The sequence below is a fragment of the Trichechus manatus genome, unplaced genomic scaffold (genome assembly GCF_000243295.1).
Source record: "Trichechus manatus latirostris isolate Lorelei unplaced genomic scaffold, TriManLat1.0 scaffold00112, whole genome shotgun sequence".
NCBI lineage: Eukaryota > Metazoa > Chordata > Mammalia > Sirenia > Trichechidae > Trichechus > Trichechus manatus.
In genome coordinates, this window is record NW_004444048.1 from 7,865,655 (window position 1) to 7,884,231 (window position 18,577).

The following is an 18,577-nucleotide window of genomic DNA, read 5'->3' on the forward strand; positions in this document are numbered from 1 at the left end:
CCTTGCTTGCTGAAAGTGAAGAGGACTTGAAGCACTTACTGATGAAGATCAAAGACTACAGCCTTCAGTATGAATTACACCATAACATAAAGAAAACAGAAATCCTCACAACTGGAACAATAAGTAACATCAAGATAAACGGAGAAAAGATTGAAGTTGTCAAGGATTTCATTTTACTTGGATCCATAGTCAACACCCATGGAAGCAGCAGTCAAGAAATCAAAAGACGCATTGCACTGGACAAATCTGCGGCAAAAGATCTCTTTAAAGTGTTAAAAGGCAAAAGTATCACTTTGTGAACAAAGGTGCACCTTACTCAGGCCATGATATTTTCAATTGCCTCATATGCATGCGAAAGCTGGACAATGAATAAGAAAAACCAAAGAAGAATTGATGTCTTTGAATTATGGTGTTGGCAAAGAAAACTGAATATACCACGGACTGCCAGAAGAACAAACAAATCTGTCTTGGAAGAAGTATAGTGAGAATACCCTTAGAAACAAGGATAACACGTACTTTGGACATGTTATCAGGAGGGACCAGTCCTTGGAGAAGAACATTATGCTTGGTAAAGTGAGGGTCAGTGAAAGAGAGGAAGACTCTCAATGAGATGGACTGACACAGTGGCTCTAACGATGGGCTCAATCATCAAAAGATACAACACTCATTTTTATATGAAAGCTTTGGTCTAGTCATTGAAACTACATTCAAAGGATTAGATCTTCAGAGATGGTATATACACACGTTAAGTTGGTGATAAGCATATTAAACACTGAAGAATATCTGTATTTTTATTCCTCTTCTTTGAGTTTCACAAGAAAGTTCTTCAGATGTTAATATACCTTTTATTTTACTATATTTTCAGAAAAAATTTATGCTATGTCTTGAGACCAGGATTTTAAAATTTTAAAATTGAAAACTTTATAGGAAACATGATAAACGTAACCAATATCACTGAATTGTACATGTAAAAAATGTTGAATAGGAAAATGATTTGGTATGTATGTATTTACCACAGTAAAACAATTAAAAAAAAAAAAAAACTCTCAGGTTCAGACTCTTTTCTGTGACTGTCCAACCAACCAATGTATGAAGCAACAACTAAGGAAATGATTCTCAATCACTGAGATGTTAATATACAGCGGAGAAACATCTCAGGTTGTTTCAGAAGACATTATGATGTAGGTGGTGGTGGTGGTTGTTATCGTTGTTAGCTGCCATCAGTCAATTCCTGACTTATGATGACTCCATGAACAATGGAATGAAATGCTGCTAGGTATCCTACCATCCCCATGATCAACTGTGGATAGGACCCTTATGATCCACAGGGATTTCATAGGCTGATTTTCATAAGTAGACAGCCAGGCCTTTTTTCCTAGTCTGTCTTAGTCTGGAAGCTCCACTGAAACCTGTTCAGCACTGGCAGACAGGTGGTAGCTCTTCATGAGGTGCACTGGCTAGGAATCAAACCCAGGTCTCCTGCATGAAAGGTGAGAGTTCTGCCACTGAACTATCACAATGTAGGTAGGTGGAAACCATGCACCCAAAAGTAAAAAATAAAACTGACCCTAAAATGGTATATTCGAGTCTGAGATTAAAGAGAGCAGAGGAAGAGAAAAGGCAAGAGTGAGTGGGCTGCACAAATGCAAGCGTGTTAGTAGGAAGAAAGAACATAAAATTCAGGACTATTCAGACACAACACTATGAGGCTCAGATGGACACTAGTGACCACAGATGCCCTGATGTTGTGCCCAAAAGGTGGCAGATCATGAAGGGAAAGAAGACAACCTTAATGAATCAAAGAAAGAAGCTATGAATAGATGGAATGTTTTCTTTTCATAGAGACTAGACAGCTTTAATTAGTAATAACTCAACAGCACTCTCCATACATAAGTACACTCTGATCTAAATTAATGATCCCAGTGCACACTGTCATTATTCTCGACAAAGAATGTTCATATTGCTACCAATGTTTTTAAGGAACTCATGTCTTTTTCTCACTGATACCATTATAAGAATATTATTGTGGCTTTCCAAACAATACCATTTACTTTCCTTATGAAGCTCTTCCTTCTTCTCCTTTTCCTATAATCATGTGCTCACTTTAATCCCATCTCTTTCCCTCATCATTGTCTTTATTTCATTTTTCTCCTCAATTCCCCTTACAACCATTTCTTATCCTATTGTGTGTTCTATGTGACTCTTGGTTGGGGGAAAAACACACACACACAATTGAGTTTTGAGGACCAACGACAGGAGTTAATAGCCAAAGTCCACCTGAATCGCCTCAAACCACAGTCAAGGTCACAGTCTCAGTCTTGGGGTGAGCAGGCTGAGGGAGACAGAAGAAGGTATCAACTATATCTAGTTATAGTATTCTAACTGTTGCACATTATTGGGGTTAAAGATGAACAGTAACACATTCCTCCATATTTCAACTCCTAACATATATAAAATAAAAATTCACTACTTCTAGTTCAATCTTAACTTGAGGATGTATCTTTTAAAGGCAGTTTTTCTGTACTGTAGAATGTCTTAAACTGCAGCCTTTAGAAATCAGAATCCACTATTGCACAAGTATAATATGCTTGAGTATATGTGAACCTGTTTGGCTACATTTCCAATCTTGATTCAGAACTTATAGTGTTATACTGGGTTGAGGGGTTACATTATTCTACAGTGAAAATTCTGAAACGCAAGTTTCTTAATAGATAGCAGGTACACATTTCATTTTTAAATAGCACTGAAGATGCAAAGGGTCTAGACATAGAAGAAGGAAGAGCGTGAATCAGTGAAATAATCTATCCACTGAGTATAAGCCAGAAAGAAAGAAAAAACCATTGCCTCATTCTAATAGAGAAAACCTCAAGTTTCACGTCAGTCTCAGCTTGCTGACAGGAAAAGAGTTGTGTAGTTAATGTTTTTTGTCCCTTTCTTTTTTTTTTTGATGTGTGCATCTATTGCTATAAAGTGTCCTTTGAGCACTACCTTTGCTGTGACCCAAAGATTTTGGTATGATATGTTTTCATTCTCGCTTGATTCTAGGAATTTTTTGATTCCATCTCTGATTTCTTCTATTACCCAGTGGTTTGTAAGCAAGGTGTTACTCAGTTGCCAGGTAATTGATTTTTTTTTTTTTTTCCCTTGCTCTTCCTGTTGTTAATTTCTACCTTGATGGTGTTGTGGTCAGAGAAGATACTTTGTATTTGTCTTGGATTTTGCTGAGGGTTGCTCTGTGGCCTAAGATGTGGTCCATTCTGGAGAATATTCCATGTGCGTTGGAAAAGAATGTGTAGTTTGCAGCTTTTGGGTGGAGTGTTCTATGTATGTCTATGAGGTCAAGTTGGCTGATTGTGCCCTTTAGGTTTTCTGTATCTTTGCTGAGTTTCTTTCTAGATGTTCTGTCCTTTACAGAGAATGGTGTACGGAGTCTCCTACTATCATTGTGGAACTGTCAGTTTCTCTTTTCAGTGCTGTTAGAGTTTATGTATTTTGGAGCCCTGTCATTGGGTGCACAGATGTTTACTATGGTTATGTCTTCATGATGCATCGTCCCTTTAATCACTATATTGTGTCCTTCTTTGTCTTTTAGGGTGAATTGTGTTTTAAAGTCTATTTTATCTGAGATTAGTATTGACACTCCTGCTCTTTTTTGGTAGCTGTTTGCTTCACATATTTTTTTCCATCCTTTGATTTTTAATAAATTTACATTTTTGTTTCTAAGGTGTGTCTCTTGTAGACTGCATACTGATAGACCCTGTTCTTTTATCCATTCTGTCATTCTGTCTCTTTATGCGTGGATTTAGGCCATTTACATTCAGTGTAATTATTGATAGATGTTGAGGTTATTGTTGTCATTTTGTATTGCTTTTGTGGTGCTGACATTTCCTTTGTTCCTCTTACTCTCCTGTGCTGAATTCCTTTTGTTTGTGGATTTTTTTTTCATTTCTTTTGTTTTTGTAGATTTTGTTTTTACTGAGAGTTTGTGTTTTTCTTCCTTATTTGATAAGTAGGTTTGTTAATTTTCTTTGTAGTTACCTTGAAACTTACCCTTATCTTCCTAGGTTTGAAGCAGTCTATTATTACTTGCTATTGCCTTGTCTTCCTCTCCATTGAAAGGTTCTATATGTATACCGTTTATTCCCTCTTTTATTGTTCTGATGTTGTTGTCATTTACAGATTAACCTTTTTGGATCCCTGCTGTAATTCTTTCAGTTTTGGATAGTCCTTGAGAGTTCATTTCCTAGGTAGATATCTGGCTGGTATGATCCTGCATCCTACATTCAGCCTGTGGTCTGATGCTGTTTGTTCTCAAAGGACTCCCTTTAATAATTCTTGTAAGTTTTGTTTTTGTTTTTACATAGTTCCTTAATTTCTATTTATCTGGAAATGTCCTAATTTCACCATCATATTTCAGTGAGAGTTTTGCAGGATATATTATTCTTGGCTGGGAATTTTTTCTTTCAAGGTTTTATATATATCATCCCATTGCCTTCTTGCCTGTGTGGTTTCTGCCAAATAATCCGAGCTTAGTCTCATTGCTTCTCCTCTGTATGTGACTTTTTGTTTTTCTCGAGCTACTCTCAGGAGTCTTTCTTTGTCCTTGGTTTTAGTTAAGTGTCATATGAAATGCCTTGGTGATTTTCTTTTGAGATGTATCCTATATCATTGAGCTTCTTGGATGTCAGCTTTATATCTTTCATGATAGTGGGAAGTTTTCTGTCAGCAGTTCTTCAACGATCCTCTCTGTGTTTTCTGTTTTTCCCCCTTCTGGAACTCCGATCACTCGAAAATTTTTGCTTTTGACTGTATTCCACATAATTCTCAGGGTTTCTTCATTTTTCTTCATTCTTTTTTCTGATTTTTCCTCAGAGTTGTAGCCAAGTGTTTGTCTTCAATTTCACTGATCCTGTCTTCCATCATTTCAAACCTGCTCCTCAGCCCTTCTGTGACACTGTCCATTTCTGAAATCTTGTTGTTTATCTTTTGGATTTCTAACTGTTGCTTTTGTATGATTTCTAGTCATGAATTTGTTTTGACATTTTGTTCCTGTATTATTTTCCTGAATTCTTCCATTTTTTTGTCTGTATTTTCCATGAATTTGTCTAATTTTTTTCCTCATTTTTGTCTGCTTTTTTGCTTCAACTCTTGGATAGCTCTGAATATTAGAGATTTGAATTCTCTATCAGGTAGTTCTAGTGCCTTTTCTTCTACCGGAAAATCATCTGGTGTTTTATTTTGGATGCCTACTAGAACTATCCTGTCCTATTTTTTAATATGTTTTGATATTGTCTGCTGTCTTCAGGGCATTCACTAGTTATTTTCCTCATTTACTGATTGTAGATTTGTTTGTTTCATCCTGCTTTTTTGTTTTATTTGGTTATGTCTGACAGGTGGACTGTGCATTCTTTTTTCTTTGCTCATCCATGGGCAGGATACTTTTTGCCTCCTTGTCCAATGGGCAGGGTCAGTCACTCAGCTATGGTGCAGCAGTGCAGGTCCAGCTGACAGGGAGTTGCTGGAATGGGTTGTTTGTGGCACGTACTAGGGCCTGCAGGGTAGGCTGGGAATAAGTGTAGGGCACGTTCTGGTAGGCCATGCCTGTGCTGCTCGGGGGTGTGATGTTCAGTGCATGGTGCAGGTAGGCAGGAAGGAGGGGGAAGATTGTGATGTCTGGTGCTAAGATGGGTATGGGAAAGAGGAGAGAGAAACAGGAGCCAAAAACAAAAGAACAAAAAAAAAGAGTACTAAGGGAGCTTGCCATTTGAGTGGAGATGAGAGACCAAGAAATGGAGAAAAACAAAAAGGAAAAGAAAAAGGATAAAAGAATAAATAGATAAATAAAAATTAGAAAAAAGAATAGAAAAGCCCCAGGGATCCCACCAGTGCGGCTATGAACACTGGGGAAATGGCTCCCAGGCTGCAAAGTACAGCCTGGCTAGAAGGGGTAGAGGTGTCACACAGTGCCAGGTATTCAGGAGACAGGAAGAGAAGGTAAGTATAGAGACAAGAAACTGAGAAATTAAGAAAGACAAAAAGGGAAAAAGAGAGAAAAGAAAACAAGAAACAAGACAAAGAAAGAAAAAAGAAATGCCCCCAGGGATCCCACTGCGTGACTGCGCAGATTGAGTAAGTAGCTCCAAAGCTGCACAGTACAGCCTGGCTAGAAGGGGCTCCTGAGCCAAGAAAAAAAGAAAACAATCAAACAAACAAAACAAAAAAAGCCCCAGTGATCCCACCAGCGTGACAGCGCGGGCCCAGAAGCAGTTCCACAGTTGAGCGGCGTTTCACAGTCTTACAGGAAGCAGCAAAGATGGCACACGGAGCCAAGTATTTGATAGAAAGGAGGGGGAGGTAGTGAGAGGTATGGAAGAAACCAAAAGAAGCAGGAAAAAGCAACACCAGCAACAAACAAACAGCACTCAGGGAGACAGCCAGTGTGGGCAGGTGGAATCCAAGTGGCAGAGGGCTGAAGTTGTTGCCTCCCAGCAAAGAGACCATGGTCACAGGAAGCAGAGGAGGCCAAGCGGGGGTGAAGAAGGGGGGGGGGGGGGAAAGCATATATCCTGGTTACCAGTTGTTCTGTCTCCTGCTGGGAGCTCTGTGAAGCTGCTTTCTCGTACTCCCTGTTCACAAATCTCTGACAGGAGTCCAAGACAGCAAATCCATGCTGCGTTAGCTAACAGGGGACCTCTGCATGTATCTCTCCTCGCTCTCTGTTCTCTGTCAGTTTCTTATTCCATTCGGTGCTTGGCTGAGTTCTTTATCTCTTCATGTGATGCTTAGGATTTCAGGATTGATGTTTGTCTCTGTTTGACTTAAATTTTCAGATATTTGCTGTGGAGGGACGGCTGGTGCTTCTGTCTATAGCACCACGTTGCCCCGAAATAAAAAAAATCCAGTTCTTAAAATTCAGTATTCTTGCTCCTTTTAAAACATTTAAATTAAGTTTAAATTTAAATTAAGTTTACAATGCTGTAAAATTTTGAGAATTCACTTGCTAACAACAACAAAAAAGATTGTTTCATGTTTTAGGAATTTTTCTGCATGTTCTTAGATCTTGATTGGTAGCTAAAGTGAAAAAACTTCTTTAGAGGGTATGAGACAGGCAGGGAAACTGAGATAGAGGAAGGCAACCATAACTAGGTATTTAAAGCCACTTCCTACACCACCCTCAGGTGCCCACATCCAGGCCAAGGGGAAAAAAAGAAGACTGATACAGGACTGTTTGCCATCACTCTTCAGCCCAATGTCTGGATGGTTACTGGAATCCTAAGCCTGAGCTAAATCCAACGGCAGGGAAAAGACAGAAGCAAGTCCTTCGTCTGCGTCAGGTACATTAACTTATGGCCAGTTCTTGGCAGCTTGTCTGAACAGCTGTCCCACTTCTACCTGGCCTATAAGACTCTTGTGTTATAATTAACTGTGAAACAATACAAAAAGAAATTTTGTTCTTCATCTTAACATTTTATCACATCACAGCCTTCAGGATCAGAAGCACTATTATATCAGTTTTTACACATGCATTAGTTTGTGTTTGGGGAGAGGATGTGAGCAGTCACACATACCTGGATCTTCACTACAGAGCTCTATTGCTTTAATGAGGAAGTGGGGGCGGGGGGAGAGGGGGGAAGCAACTAATGAAGTATTATCAAATGTTTTTAAAATGAATGAGAATAACTGGAAAATACCAACAGCTTTTTAAATCTAACTTCTGGATGTGACCAGAAATCAAAAAAGGTCAATCTCAATTACCCAACTTTTTAACTAGGAATCTTATCAAGTATTGTAATATACTTGTCATACTTTTTTCATCATAACTTTTAATGATATACTGAGAAACTCACAAAAAAATTAAAAGAAAACTTTCAGTCCATAAAAAATTTGAGGCAACCTCATCCACACTAACCAACGTTATTCCCTTTTTCCCCAATTACACTGGGCGAAGTCACTGCTTGCAGATGATCTTGAATCTTCCCACAATACACATTTCTAAAGAAACCAAAAGAAAAGGTAGAGGATCTTAAATTTCTTTCAGAGCTTCTGCCTCATTTGTTTTCAAAGATGACCATGGGAAACCATTCTTATTTGCATGGTTCTGTATAATATATTAAGATGGAAGATGAAAATAAATACAAAAATTAACCACCATCAGTGTTAAAATCTAAAGTTTTTGTTGGTTTTCCTTTCTCATTAAAAAACATTAAAAAATTAAAGTTTATTACTGCTCTATCAAGAGACAACTTTAATTTCTAAAGCTTGAGAAATACACACGCTGATGTCCTCCCAGGGTCATTAACATGCTACATTACATACTTTACAAATGAGCTACCATATGTGTCTATCATATTTCCTTTGGCGATGTTTACAAATAAACATACACATTTTGCTAGGGTAGAGAAGGGTAACAAAAAGGAAAAAAAAATCTTAATAGGTAGAGAAGGTATTTTGTACAAATTAACATTACTTATTTTTAGATATTTATATTTTCTCATTTCCTTATATATAATTTGCATTAGAATGAACATGAATTTAACTTACTTTTTAAAATAATATCTTATTGTGTTTTTGGTGAAGGTTTACACAGCTATTTAGGTTCCCATTCAACAAATTTCTAAACAAACCAATACGACATTGGTTACATTCTTCACAATGAACAGTCTCATTATTTTCGTTCTGGTTGTTCCATTTCCATTAATCTAGTTCCTCCCCACCCCCACCCCGGCCACTCCCTTACGTTCTCATCTTTGTTTTAAAGTAATTGATGACCGGTCGGTCTCATATAGGTGATTTTTTAAAGGAGCACAGCACTTACAAGTGATAGTCATTATTTTGTGAGCCAAACTGTTATTTAGCTACAAGGTGACCACAGGGGTTAGTTTCGGTTCAAGGTCTGAAGAGTATCTAAGGGCAATAGTCTCGGGGAGTCCTCCAATCTCTATCAGCCCAGTAAGTCTAGTTTTGTTTTTTTTTTATTTTAAGACTTTGAGGTTCTGTTCCACATTTTTCTCATATTCTATCACAGTCCAACTATTGTGGTCCTGATTAGAACAGTCATGGTAGCCAGGCAACATCCAGTTCTTCTGGTCTTAGGGTAGAGGAGGCTGTGGTTTGTGCAGATTATTTGCACTACAGACTAGTTTCTTCTTTGAGTCTTTGGTTTCCTTCTTTCTCTTTTGCTGTGGAAGAGTAGAGATCAATAGCTGTATCTTAGATGACCACTCCCAAGTTTTAAGACCCCAGACACTACTCACCAAACTAGGATGCAGAACATAACTTATGGACTATGTTATGCCAACTGACCAAAGTGTCCCACAAGACTATGGCCCTAATCCTCAAACTCAGAAAACCAATCCCATGAGGTATTTGGTTATGTCTACAAAGTATCTGTAACTGTGCTCCTTATGCACTTTATTATATGGATATATATGCACATATGTGCATACAGCCACAAAGATGCATATACATACACATACACCTATATATACACACATATACACTCATATATACATACCTATATATATATATGTGTGTATATATATGTATGTATGTTTATGTGTGTATATATATGTGCATATATATATATGCAAGCCTACATAGGTACACATATACCCACACATATACTTTTTGGTTAACTTGTTATTAATAACGACAAAGAAGAAATACTATTCTTACCCAAACAAAAATGGAATGAGAGGATGTAAAAGGGTTACCGAAAACCATGAAAGTCTATAGGAATATATTTAAGTCTTAATATAAATCATCCTTGTTCACTGTAGAAACTAAAACCAAACAGGGAACTTTACTTGCTTTGTTTACCAATTTCTTCTCAGAACCTTCGGCTGCGTCTGGTATGTGGTAGGTACTCAATATATATTTGTTACTTTAAGGAAGGAATGAAAGAAACCAAGAACACAGCCAAAGAGACTTAAGTTTGAATACAAGTTCCACTATTTACTACTAAGAGTTCCACTTCCTCCCCCTAGTCACTTAGCACTTGGCATAGCATCTACCTGGATACATCTTTACCTATATATGAACATGTCCTGTCTCCCTCAGTTATATGTTAAGCCTTTCTCTGCATTCTCAGTGTACACCATGGTGCCCTCTCACAGCTCAGGAAGTGTTTGAGGAGAAGGATGATGATGATGGGGAACTGTAAGGCCTTCTCTAATATTTAAGGGAAGCCCTCGTGGTGCAGTGGTTAAGAGTTTGGCTGCTAACCGAAAGGTCTGCAGTTCGAATTCCAGCTGGAAACTCTCTGGGGCAGTTTTATTCTGTCCTATAGGGTCTCTATGAGTCAGAATCAACTCAACGACAACAGGTCTCTAAAGTTAACTGCCTTTAAAAATAGCCTAGCATATGTGTCCACTGTATCTTCCCTAGAGATGTTTACAAATAAAGTATCCCATTCATTCTCATGTTTCTAAGTTGTAGAAGAGCTTCACAGGAAGACCAGGAAGAAGCCTTTGATCTACAGCTGCTCTGGTATCTCATCTAACAGTCACACTTTAACACCTACACTGTTGCCTAAAATATGGATCTCTGATATTAACCATCACTATATTATCAAATCCAAATCAAAGTCTCACAGGTATTGCCAGAATATGAGTACACCTTCAATACCCTGCAACTCTGGATATCTCTCTTATGAATCCTTGGAGATCAACTCCTATCTGTAAAGTCAAGATGGAAGTGGAGAAGGAGAGGGTTAAAATCCCATCCCTGCAACCAACCCTACACTCTCCAGCTGTGAAAGATTAGGCTTCTCAACATTCTCTCCAGGAAACTACTGCTGCTTTATTAGGATGAATGGGAAACAGAATTTTGACTTTTTGATAAGTAGGGTTATAAATCTATTTCAAGACTGGAGAGGACCAGCTGGGTTTATATGCACAATTTAAATCTTTAACTACCGACCCCACAAGATGCTGAACCTAGGAAAGCCCTATTTGTTTCAAGGCTGGTTAGGAGGAGGTGCAGGAACTAGGTTTGTGACTAAGGAATTGCTTTCTTTCAATGGAATTGCACACTAGGGCAGGTAACGGCTGTGTAGAGCAAGGTTGCCGAAGGTCCATGGTATGTCAACTTGGAAATCTTCGCTCATACATAATTCTGCCTTGTTTATGATTAGAGAGAATTTCATGACTTTATTTGAATGTCTTATCTAATTTTTAAATAATTCTTGACAGAGAAATGGGTAATCCAGCTCTGAAAATCCAGTAAAGATGAAGGCAACCTAAACTGAGTTTTGGGGTGTCTAACCCTCCCCCCCACAAAAAAAAAAAAAAAAACGAACACCAAAATGCTCTGTAATAGGATAAACTATTCCTTTGAGGCACAAAATAACTTCTACGACTACTTTGAATATCACTTTGTAAAGACTCCAAATTTAATTGAAACAAATCAGAAACATGTAACTTCTCATTGTACATAGGCATAGAAGAAAACTCAGAGAGTTTTATTCTAAAGATTGTTTTCTAAATCAGTTATAAAGTTTTAACTAGCCCAGTACTTAACCAAAACTACTTCCAGTTCCTTATCTGGTGTCCACGATTCCTCTTCTTCGAAAGACCCACAGAGACAGTATTTTATCTGATCTCTTCAAATCCAACCCGCCCGCTCCCCTCTCACAAAAATGTGAAAATGATAATGCACTTCTGGAGAGAACCTCGAAGTCTGTTGTACTTTCACATGTATTACATTTCAATAGCATTTTTGATGAGAGGACCATGGCTTATAAATACTGGGTACCTTACAGTACCCTAGTTCACAGTGAGTCCTCAAAAGTGCTCATTGCTTTAAATTAAATGTTTCTCATTCACATCGTAAGACAGAACCTAGTGCCCACTGAGTTGCTTGGATAACTCCTGTAATCTTTCTGTGCCTCCATGTCCTCATCTGTAAAATGGGAATTAAGCAATCAGACCAAAATATGTGATATACTAAACCAGATCCCTGGCACATAATCAGCACTCAGTAAACATTATTTTAGAAGTAAACTTCCATTAATCAATGTGTTGAGAAGAGAGAGACAAAATAGATACAAATGCACTAAGTAAGGATGAGATACTTCATAAATTTTGGTTGTTATTATCCTAAGCAAACTTTCCAATTCCTAGGTCCATTTTAAGATTAATGAGACTGTTGTAGAAAGGACTGGCTGTTCAAAACACTAATCCAAAAAAAATAAGCTCATTCAGAAGACCTCTACAGCTCAACCAAAGTACATTATAAAGAACTGCAGGGGCCATGAAAATGTGCCACTGGCGTCTCCTGGCGTGGGGAGTATAACTGACTGCTGGTTTAAGAATCCTATAGCACTTTATTGTTGGTAGAATCTACTTCATTCTGCAAAATCCTGTGAACTTTTCTCTTTAAGGATTTAAAATAATTTTATGAAGGATGTGGTTGGGTTTTTAAAGACAATATTAACTTGAATTAGATTATTTTCTATCCCATACTGCATTTTTTGCCAAGAATAACCACAAAGAGACAATGAGAGTTATAAAATTACAGGAAGTTTTTCTGCTGAGAAGGACTTTAGAAATCATCTAGTTCAACCCCTTTATTTTATGCTTCTGAGTGTCCACCTTAAAGGTTAGATTTGGCACAGCTTGCCTTAACTTTCATGGCTCAGTCATTCATAAATTTGTACAAGCTTTTTGAAACCCTTTTATATTTCCTGTCACTAACAACTCTTGGGAAACATGAAAGTTGAAGTTACAATTGCTTTTTTCCAAATCTCTTAACTTTTATTATTTATACGGAGTTATTATTATAACTGGTACACAAAATCAGTTAAAGACATTAATTTTACAGATTTTTTTACTGACCTTGGTTTAATGAATTTTATATTTGTAAATTCATTCTTGATTTTTCAAAATATATTAATATGATATTTTGGTGAGAAAAGTATTATATTTGTTAAAATATAACAAAAACAACTGTGCCATCAAAAATCTGTAGCATCAAAAATTAGTGTTCCAATTTCAAAGCATGCACCTAAAAGGATCATAATATTCATTGAGCTAATAGATGAATGAATAAGTGAATTAATAATGGGAAATCAGAATAGACAAGAACGACCCTCAAAGGCATGGGCACATGAAGTGATTTCACAGGTCAATAAATAGCCTATCTGGTTACTTTAACATTCCCAACCCTTAAAGATGGTGCAACTTTTACGGTGAAGGTGAGGACGGAAGTGGCACTAGTTACTTATGGATGACAGAATCAAAACCCAGAGAGATCTCAAACAGACAAGAACATGAGGCCAAATCTAATACACTGAAATTTAATCAGACAATTTTTGTAAGTATCTAAGTTTAAGACTTTGTAATGTCATAGGTAGAGGGCAGAAAAGGAGGAAAATGAAGCTTGAAAGGAGTACCAGACCTTGGCCCGTTTGTTGTCAGTAAAGTTAGTAATAATTCAAGAGTAAACTGTCCACTGCATGAACAGAACCTCAGTCCACAAGAGTAAAATGCTAGTTTTACTATGCTTGGAGTATAACTAAACTCTAGGTATCTCACTTTCTTAGAGACATTGATTAAGTATAGCATATCTAAGGAAGAGCAACCAGAATAATAGGGAAGCTCAAATCTGTGTTATATGAGGAAGTGCTAAAGAATATGAACATGTTTATCCTGGTAACAATTTAGGAGGACAAAACGCTGCCTGTAAATATCTGCAAAACTATTAGTGGGAGAAAGTAACCCCAGTGACACAATGGTTAAGTGCGTGGCTGCTAACTGCAAAGGTTGTCGGTTGGAACCCCCACCCAGCAGCTCCATGGGAGAAATACCTGGTAATCGGCTTCCATAAAAATTATACAGCCTATGTGACCCTAATACTCCCCAGCATATTTTTTCTCCTTTTCAAAATGGGTGACTGAGAGCTTGGCATAACTAATGTCATGATGAACCTATAAGGTTTTTTTTTTTCTTTTTTCTCTGCCTTCTCCTTTTTGCATACCTTTATTAATGACTCTTTTGCTCTGTCTGGCCACCTGTGGCTTACAACCCCCCACAGGAAGATTAGAGCCCAGATGTCAGATATGTATATCTTTAGCCTGATAAAGAAATGTCCGGCATGTGTCTCTTTAGTATGATAAAGAGTCTCTTATAATTACCTTGTAACGAATGACAATACTTCTAACCTTTGTAAAAATCATACATAAACTGTAACGTAAAAATGCCTTTTGGGACTCCATAGAGACAGCCTGTGTTGCTGTCAGATCCCTGGTGGTAGACACCTCCTAAAGTAAAACTTTCTCACTCTTTCTAACTTGGAGTATGTTTCATTGGCTCGACTGCTCCCGGGCACGGACCCTATTCCGGGAACACCTAGAAAACTCTATGGGGGCAGTCTAGGGTCACTATGATTCAAAAATCTACCCAACGGCACCCAACATTAGTGGGAGAAGGGCCAGGCAAGTTTTCCTCACCCCAGAGGGATTGGCAGCACCAGGAAGTGATGAACACCAGGTTAGGCTGTTCACAGTTCAGGGTAAAGGCCAAACATGGGTGGCAGCACTATGCTGGAGAGGATGTGGTAGGAAAGGTTGACTCTATTATCACCAAGGTCTCTTTAAATCCCAAGAGTTTACTATGGTTATTTGATTAGTCAAACACAGGGAAATCTTCTCTGGTCATTGTTCGCTAAATCTGACCATCTGCTCTAGAGATACCCTCAGGACCTGGAGGTTGATCCCAAAGAATCAAGTGTTCTCCTCACAGTATCAAAGCTTTCTAATCCCCAAGAATGCTGTCTCCTCTGGGTCTGAAAAAAAGCACCATATAAGCTATAAAAAACTATGTAAAGGAAAGCTGTAATTCTCATTTATCTCTTATCCAATCTGCACTGGTTCCCCTGGAGTCCAGGATATGTTTCCTACAGATGTCCCTATGCTTCACAGAAATAAAATCAGTCTACTAGAGGTGTTGGTGTGTACAGCACGGCCTCGAAGGGAGGCAGAGAATTTTATCAGGATACACATTAGGTCAGCATATGGTGCCCAAACAACACTATCACCAGTGTTCGGAGAAAGATTCATAGGGATGGTCATGAAGAGCTTCATAGAAAGAGTGAAATCTGATCTGGGCACTGCAGAAGAGAAACATTTAGATGAGAAGAGAGCTGTGCATTTTCCAAAGGTTAAGAGCTTGAACAGCCAGGAACACTATACGGAAAGAAAAAGGGCAAAAGTAATACAATGCCCTTCGCTGTTTCCTGTATGTTGAGACATGAAAGAATTATCTTTTCCTTCTGACCAATCATTTTACACTCATTTCATCTCTGATCTAAAGTAATTAAAAGTATATCCAAGCTCCTGAAGGAGCCACCATGCTAATGAGGTAGCTCCATTAGCATCAGAATTTAGTCTGAAGTAATTACTTCTGTCTACATCTTGGCTTCTTCACTGAAATGTGAGAATGTGAAGAAGCGCTTACGGAAGTACTTTAACCAGGTTTGGAGCAGATTCTTTCATCTGGTACCTGGACTCCAAGAGGGCAACAGACATCCATAAAAACAATTCTGTTCACACTGCAGGTCTAGAATCAGTTCCCTGGAGTTTACTATTAATTCTATTGGTGACACTCCAGTGAGTATTTTTGGTAAACTTTACTTTCTGTGCAGTGATTTCTTTCTGTAACATCATTTTGTAGTTGATGATGACAGATTTGTGTTTATATGTGTGTGTGCGTTAAAAAAGAGTAGGATAAATGAAGCCTAAAAACCAGCTGGCATGGGGTGGGGACAATGCAGAGAGATGTTTTAAAATAGCCAGTGGAAACATGCATTTCATTGTATCTGGAAAACATGGGAGTGGGGCTGGTGCTAGAGGAAGGCAACAGTATTCAAACCCTGAAAAAGTGGTTAGGCCTTGGGTCCTATGGGGACAGACAGACCTGGTGACAAACAATTCTTAGGTAGAAGTGTAATTCCCACAGCACTGATGCTTTTTATTTTGTGGATATTGAAAATCTGCTTGAGAATATGTTGGGAATCATCCGGGTTTTAGAACCACTCTGCAGAACCCTCTACATCTGGAGACCACCCAAATCGTTCTCCTGTGGTAGACATGGTGATGTCCCTTCCTGGAACCTGCTTCTGCCCCAGCAATCATCACTTTGGTCTTCATGGATGTAGCATGGCTGATAGACATTCTCCATCTCCTTACAGAAAAAGGCTTGCTTAGCTGTTATGAACAACTTCTTTCAGAATACAGACCTTGTGCCATCTCCGTAGTCCTCCTCCCCTGCCCCAACACAACATCTCACCCTCCTCTGCTTTCTAGCCCTGATCATCTTGTACCATAAGGCCATGGTTCAGAGGACTGCTCTTGCTCCCAGCACTGTCCTTTGTCATTTTTGAAAACCCCTTGCCCAGTGCAAACCTCCATAGCCACTAGACCAGCCCTAGCTCTAGCCCTTCTTCCACTCAGGCCCTGTTATTAGGAACAGGCAGTGGAACATAGCACTGCAACTAGGAAAATTCCACAGATTTTCATGTTATCCTTGCATTGGTCTCTGCACCTGCTTTCTTGCTGATCCTATTCTTTAGCTCGCCCTGAAATGTTATCTCTACAATTCTCCTTCCACCAAGATCTCCTTCCATGCCTAACCCCATTTCCATTGAGAAGCCTTCCTTGCCTGCTGCCTTTACTACTCCTTCTCCTTATTTTTCATTTCCCACAGCGCTTCATTGAGAGGTTTCAAATATGGTCCTCTCCTCACCTCCACGTGAGAAAGATGTGGCAGTCTGCTCCCATGAAGATTTACAGCCTAGGGAACCCTATGAGGCAGTTCTACTCTCTCCTGTAGGGTGGCTATGAGTCGGAACCAACTCGAGGGCAAAAGGTTTGGTTTTTTTTTTTTCCCTCCTCCATGGATCACACAGTATTTCCTGTCGCCATCCCCTTAGCATCTTTGGAACCAAGCTAAGCACTCAAACTCCTGGTGATTATTTGTTCACAAGTAACACGTTACCAGGCATTCTGAGGAGACACAAAGATGTCTTTATTCAACAAATATTACCCAGACTCCATTATGTGCAAGCATTGTGTCCAGCACTCTGGAGAACATTAAAGAAGAAAACAAAGACCCTGACCTCCTGTAGTTTTTGGTCTAGTGATGGAGACATCATACAAATACATAATTACAAAGTGTGACGGAAGTTAAAACGGAGAGGTACAGGATTGCATAATGAGTATATAATGAGCTGACCTGATTTAGTCTGAGGGGACATGGCATTTGCTTTGGTACAGTGTCTAACACAGGAAGGATTTAATAAATGAATGGGTGAACACAGCTGAGGTGTGAGAAATTAAAGTGAAGAAAGATACTAACAAACTTAATGCACTTTATTTACCAAATGAATGTATATGAACTGCACAAACTCAGTTATAACTGACAATGAAAATCATATAAACAAATAACATGATTGTCAGTCATTTTAGCAATAAAGCAAAGCAGTGATTCTTAACCTTCATAAGCTGCTCTGAGAATCTGAAAACAAACCAATGTTACCTACAGTTGCAACGGGATCCTCTAAAGTCCACAGACCCCATGCCCCCTTAGGGACAGGATAATAATACACATTTCCAAACAGAGCTTCAGCATACCCAGAACACGAGGTCCTCTCGAAAACTCTGGTTTGTTCAATGCCTTCCAAACACAAGGTATTTTAAAAGCATGCCAGAAACACACACACACAAACATAAATCTAGAATGTACTCTCTTGATCAACAGGAGAAAGAGCCTCTACAGTGAGCCTCTACAACTGTGATTCTCACAGCTGGGAGAAACATTTCAGCATTTAGGTACACAGTTTTACATCATGGTTTTAAGAACAAAGGATCCCTAATGGTGCAGTGGTTAAGAACTGCTAAGCGAAGCTAGGTAGTTGGAACCCACCAGTCCCTTCACGGGAGAAAGATGTAGCAGTCTGTTTCTGTAAAGATTACAACCTTGGAAACCATATAGAGCAGTTGTACTCTGTCCTACACAATCACCAAAAGGCTGGCAGTTTGAATCCAAGAGCCACTCCCTGGAAACTCCATGGGGAAGTTCTACTCTGTTCTATACGGTCGCTATGAGTCGGAATTGACTCGACAGCAACGGGTTTGGTTTTTTTACAGGGTCACATGAGTCAGAATTGACTGAAGGGAAATGGGTATTTTGTTGTTTTTAATAAGAACACAAACAATGCAGATTGCCTGGGTTCAAATCCTGACTTCTGCATATGTGTATCCATGACTAAACCCTGGTGTTGTACTGGTTAAGAGCTACAGCTGCTAACCAAAAGGTCGGCAGTTTGAATCCACCAGGCACTCCTTGGAAACCCTATGGGGCAGTTCTACTCTGTCCTGTAAGGTCACTATGAGTCTGTGATGGTTAAGATTGTGTGTCAACTTGGCTGGGCCATGATTCTCCGTGTTTTAATGTAATCACTCCCATGATAGAATATACTGTGAGTAACCAATCAGATGAAAGGGAGTCTCCTTGGGGGTGTGGCCCGCATCTGTATATAAGCACACGTTCTGGCTTTTTGCTCTCTCTGGATCCTGCGG

At 38.9% G+C, this 18,577-nt stretch overlaps 1 protein-coding gene and 1 pseudogene across 1 annotated transcript in view; one reads left to right on the forward strand and one right to left on the reverse strand.

Moving 5' to 3' along the window:
- The window catches only part of TMTC1 (transmembrane O-mannosyltransferase targeting cadherins 1), a 342,295-nt gene that overhangs the window by 224,448 nt on the left and 99,270 nt on the right, over nucleotides 1-18,577 (reverse strand). The gene's annotated exons all lie outside the window — the stretch shown is intronic.
- Nucleotides 11,733-18,577, forward strand: part of LOC111821868 (mitochondrial import receptor subunit TOM5 homolog) — a 22,083-nt pseudogene continuing 15,238 nt past the window's right edge.